This window comes from Mesocricetus auratus, unplaced genomic scaffold (assembly GCF_017639785.1).
Source record: "Mesocricetus auratus isolate SY011 unplaced genomic scaffold, BCM_Maur_2.0 Super-Scaffold_100011, whole genome shotgun sequence".
Taxonomy (NCBI): domain Eukaryota; kingdom Metazoa; phylum Chordata; class Mammalia; order Rodentia; family Cricetidae; genus Mesocricetus; species Mesocricetus auratus.
Window position 1 is genome coordinate 5,133,723 of NW_024429195.1, and position 5,535 is coordinate 5,139,257.

The following is a 5,535-nucleotide window of genomic DNA, read 5'->3' on the forward strand; positions in this document are numbered from 1 at the left end:
GCATCAGAAGTATATACTGTCTGCAGCAAGAGACTTACATTCCACCTCTGTGGTGGTGGGGGATGTGTCTACTAAGGGCAAGAGCAATATCCTATGCATTTTTTGAGTCTCTTAGGCAACCCAGACTAACATTTCGAAAGAGGGATTCTTATGCTTGATTTTGGAGCTTTTATTAGATGGCCTTTGGCCATTGGGGACAGCGCTGTCAGTTCAGAGGGGAAATTTTTACTTAAACTCTTTATGTTCATTGAAAAACCAACCTACATGATTTATAGGTATTTTAGGCAAATACTAATATGATTCCTTCTGACTTTTCCAGACATCCTTACTGTTACTTTATCCTCTTTCCCTTTCTTTTGCATTCATCTTCTTCCCCATGCCCAATTGGACCACACCCCACTTTTACTGTTTCCCAACAGATCACTTTGTTCCTGCTCTTTTCTTCTCTGTTACTCCCCTGGCTCCTCCATCCTGGAAATGGTCCCTATTTTGTTATCCTGCTTTCTGTAGTTACTCCAGAACATGTACTCGCATCTGAAGATTTGGATGTAGAAGCCTCAGATGAGAGAGAACATGTTACCCTTGGCTTTCTGGGTCTGGGTGACCTCACTCAATAGGATCTTTTATAGTTCCATCAGTGTGTGTGCAGAGTTTATTATTTCATTTTTCTTTATATCAGAATAATATTCCACAGTGTATATACACTGGCTGTGAATCATCCATTTGTCTATTGAAGGGCATTTAGGTTGTCTGCACTTAGTATCTGTTGTGAATACAACAGCCGTGAGCATGACTACGCAAGTGTCTGTGGAGTAGGCTGTCAAGTCCTTTGGTCATATACCGTAGCTGAATTATATGATGGGTATTATTTTTTAGCAATTTGAGACTTATCTAAATGTATTTACATAGTGGCTGCACCAGTTTCCAATTCCAAGAGTAAATTAGGGCTCCCTTTTCCTCATACCCTCCGTAGCATTTGCTGCCCGTTATTTTGTCAATCTTTACCATTTTGACGGGGCTAAGATGAAATCTCAAAATTGTTTTAATTTTCATTCCCCAGTTGATAGAGAGGATGAACATATTTGAGATATTTATTTCTTCTTTTGAGAACTTTCTGTAATCTCTAATATATGTATTATCATGTCATCTGCATGTAGGGGTAGTTTGATGTCCCCATTTGTATCTACTTAATGTCTGTCTTTTACCGTATTCCTCCAGCTAGTACATTGAGCACCATATCGAAAAACAAGTGGGGATATCAAACTTCCTTGTCTAATTCCTGACTTTATTGTCTAATTCATGACTTCGGTGACACTGCTTCAAGCTTTTCTCTATTTAGCATGGTGTTGGCTGTGAGTTTCGTGAATATTGCTTTATTTAGCAAATATTTACCAGATTCCTGTTGGGAGGTATGATACATCAGTGCCGCAAATATATAAGCCAGAAATCTAGCAGGCAAATTTCATAGAATGTCACAGGGAGAAAGTTTGCATGCCAGTGAGGGTGCAAGGAGTGGTGTAGAGTGTAGTGATGAGAACTTCCATCAGAGAGAGCCGTGGGACGAAGGAGTATTTAAGCAAAGACTTAAAAAAGAATGACCTTTTGTGGCTGGGTTCCCAGACGGTGCTCTTGAGCACCAAGCCACCTCTCCAGCCGTTTCTTGTCCATCTTGTTGTCTGCTGAGTGAGCAATGTGGTGGGTTGCCTTTGTGCGAGTTCCCATGACCCCCAAAAGAAAAGAAAAAATGCAAACTAGCAACAGTGAAACATCATGAAAACCAGGCAAGCCACCGATTTCCAGCTACTCAAGAGACTCGTGGTACGAGTGCTGCAAACTCAAGGTCAACCAGGGCTACAGAGGGCTCCCTCTAGGCATTTTAGGGAGAGGCAGTCCCAAAAGACTAGAGGTCTGTGTCGTGACTCAGTGGTAGAGAGCTTGCCTGGCATGTGCAAAGATTCTGGGTTCGATTCCCAGCAGCAGCAGGAAGGGAGGGAGGTAGCAGGAAGGGAGGGAGGGAGGGAGGGAGGGAAGGAGGGAGGGAGGAAGGAAGAGACGAAGGAAGGGATAAAAGAGAAGTTCATGGTAGACTCACCATTAATCCCAGAGCTCAGAAGGCAGAGGCAGGAGGATCTCTGTGAGTCTGTGACCAGCCTGGGCTGCATGGAAGGGAACGAAAGCACGCACATGACCTTGATCGACAGAGACTGCAGCCAATGAGAATGCTAAAGCCAGTAAAGAGAACTGCGGCATCTGGTCCGAACTGCAGTTCCGCTTGTGCGATGGACAGGAGGTGAAGATGTCGGATAGTTCTAAATGAATACGACCCACCGGACCATGACCAGCCAAAGATGCTGAAACTCAAGGTGCGCAAGGCCTGTCTGTACCTGTTTTGGCTGACCGTCCCCTTCAACATGCTGTGTAGGACGTGTGGAGACTATATCTGCAAGGAGCAGAGGTTCAGTGCGCCCTAGGAAACCGTCCAGAACGAGGCCTCCCTGGGCCTGTCTATGTTCCGCTTCTATATCAAGTGCCAGTGCTGCTTGACCGAGATCACCTTCAAGATAGAGAACACAGACTACACCGTGGAGCATGGGGCCATGTGTGCAACTTCCAGGCCGAGAAGCTCCTGGGGGAGGAGGAAGCATGCCCAGAAGGAGCACGAGAATGAGGAGCTCAACCACCCCACGGAGGTCCTAGAGAACCACACCGAGGACTCAAAGCCGGAGATGGAGGTGTTGGGAAACCTGCAGGAGCTGAAGGATCCGAGCCGGGGTGGGCGCACCGTGGGTTTCGAGGCCATGCAGCACCGCCTGCCACAGGAGCAGGGGTGACAGCAGCCGAAGGAGGAAGATGAGCACGAGACTACGACCTTGCTGGGGGAGGCTCGCTGCTGCAGGTGGATTACGACTCAGAAGACGAAGCTCCGCCTTCCCTACCACCGGCAGCAGCAAGACCCAACCCCAAAGCCATCCTGGACTAGGTACCAAAGGCCCAGAAGAAGGCAGAGCCCAGTGGACAGCCGGACACAGCTCACCGGCTTGGCTGTGTCAAAGGTGAAAGGTGGAAACCAATGGGTGCTCAGAGCAGGTCGGCATGCCAAACACGGGTGACCCCGAGAGCAGGAAGGTGACCAATCTTGCACCCCAGGCCCCCCAGGGTCCAGCTCCATAAGCCGGCTGGGTGCATATGGATGCTGCGAGGACAGTGACAGCTAAGCTTCCACGGTGGCATCACAGACCCAAGAAGCCAGAGGAGAAGATGGCATCAAGGAAGGCACCCTCAGCAAACGCTCCGCCGCGTCTACCATGGGTCCAGGCAGGGTGTGGAAAGGCAATGTCCTTCAGCACCAGGCATCCCGGGACAGACAGCCTGGTCCACTCTCAGTCCTTGTGTTACGGGGAGCCTGTTTACCCGGTCCCTTCCTGCCACAGATCTGAACACTATCTGACACGGGGGAGGGGGCAGGGTCCCCGGAGACCATCTTCCAACAAAGCCTGGGGTTGCACCCTCAACGCAATAATATCGTGTGAAGAAAAGAAGACAGTCAACTACAGACGTTACTCTTGGAAGGTCTGGACTGTCAGAAAGTACCAGAGTAATGTAGCTGCAAGTGAGAAGACGCGGGGCAACGTTTTAAGCCTTGATATTCTCTGTCACTTCAAAGTTGAAGCCAGAGCGGGAACTGGGGCTTTAGCCTGGGAGTAACCAATGACCAGGAGGGAGGAAACTCAGGAGGTGCAGTGTGCTAGCGCGGAGGAATGAGGCACATTGGGAGGAAAGCATCATCAGCTCTGGTCGGGGTGCTGATGGGTTAAGTAGAGGGGGCATTAGTCCTTGAGTTTTAGCACCAACGAATCAACTTTTGCATTAGGTTAAGATTTTGTTTCTTTTGGCTTTTGCGTAGTTAATGTTTTTGGCAGGGTGTCCCACTTTTGGAAGCCAACTCTGAGTCATCCTGGAAATGGACGCTTGTGGCGTAGTGTCAGGTGACGCTTTGGCACAGTGTCAGGTCACATGGCAGCTTTCAGCGCCTCCTCAAAGTCCTAAGGCAGGCCAGCCCTCCGGAAGGGGTTGTCCAGACTCCTATGTGTCTACCGCGTGTTGTCTGAGAAGAGGCCAAGAGGAAATGATTCCCATTTTTTTCCAGAACATTCCCACTGCGGTATATTGAACCCTAAGACGGTCAGAACATAAAGAACTTGGCTCATTTTGCCTTGATTAGTAACAGAGTGGGTGGTCTCTTGGCTGCTTTTCAAAGGAATGTAGAAAGTTGAAAAAGATAACATGCCGTTATGAACTTGGAATTTGAACCTTAGTTTTATCTAACATTTATTATGTCATAGATGGCACAGCACCCAGTCTGATACTCTGCTTCTTAATCAGCGTTGCCATAGTTTCACGTTCAAAGGACAATATAAATATGCAAACTTGTGAATAAACACTTTAAGGCTTTGGAGCAGTATGAATTAAATTATTTAAAGCACACTTTAATGAAGTATGAAGGTCTCTCAGGAGAATAAAGAGCTATGCCATAATGGTACAAGCATCAGATAGTATGAATTTAATGAATGGCTTATAGCCTAGTTTAGAAAATAGTTTTAATATATTTTGACTAAAAACCACATTAGAGATTCATTTCACAACTTACTACATATTTATTTAATTTATTACTCGTTTTCTCATTAAACATTCACTTTGCTTGGGTTCTTTGTAAGGAAAATCAGTCCATGTTTTCTGGTATGTTTGGATGTCACAAATTCATGGTAAAGATTCAGTGGGAGGCGGCTGAGTCTTAAAAAGCCCAGAGTAGAAGTTGTCAGCACAATTAATGTCTGAGTTTGGAAAGACACGAAGGCAATTCCTATTGCCATGGCAACACTCAACCTTAGCATTTATTTGGTGCCTATAGAGACATGATTCTAAATATGTGGGTTGCTACCCCTTTGGGGGCTCACCTACCAGATACCTTGCATATCACGCTGTTTTTTTCATTACAATTCCTAAAATGTGTTTGGTTAGTGTTTCATCACAGGAGCATAAACAAAAGCCTCACTCCTCAGAAACCATCTCCTTGGTCTCTCACTGGAATTTAGCCAATTAGGTTAGGCTGTCTGTCCACCAAGACCGATGAATCTGCCTCCCCATCTCTAGGGATGATGTGCATGAATCACTATGCCTGGATTTAACAACTCACTTCAGTGCAGTAGGCACTCTCTCCTGAGCTCTCTACTGAAATCCATGCCCCATCTCCCCATAAATGGATAACACGTGCACCTCGTAGTGGGAAAGATATGCATCTCGTAGCGGGGAAAAATATTATAAAAGGCCAGTGGAGATTGGCTTCCACGGTTTTTCTTTTGGCTTTAATAGTCTGTGACCCTAGGCAAAGTAATTTAGCCCCGCACCTTAGACCACAAACTCTCCTGCCATTATGGTGGAACTCAAAGGATACATTCATTTAAGCCAGGCCCAGGCATGGATGGGGGGGTGATCTACAGGTACAATTCCACGAAGTGAGGGAGCACTAACTCACAG

General features: G+C 46.7%; 1 pseudogene; it reads left to right on the top strand.

Moving 5' to 3' along the window:
* Positions 1 to 1,770: 1,770 nt before the first annotated feature.
* Positions 1,771 to 3,215, top strand: LOC101827777 (annotated as a pseudogene).
* Positions 3,216 to 5,535: the final 2,320 nt, after the last annotated feature.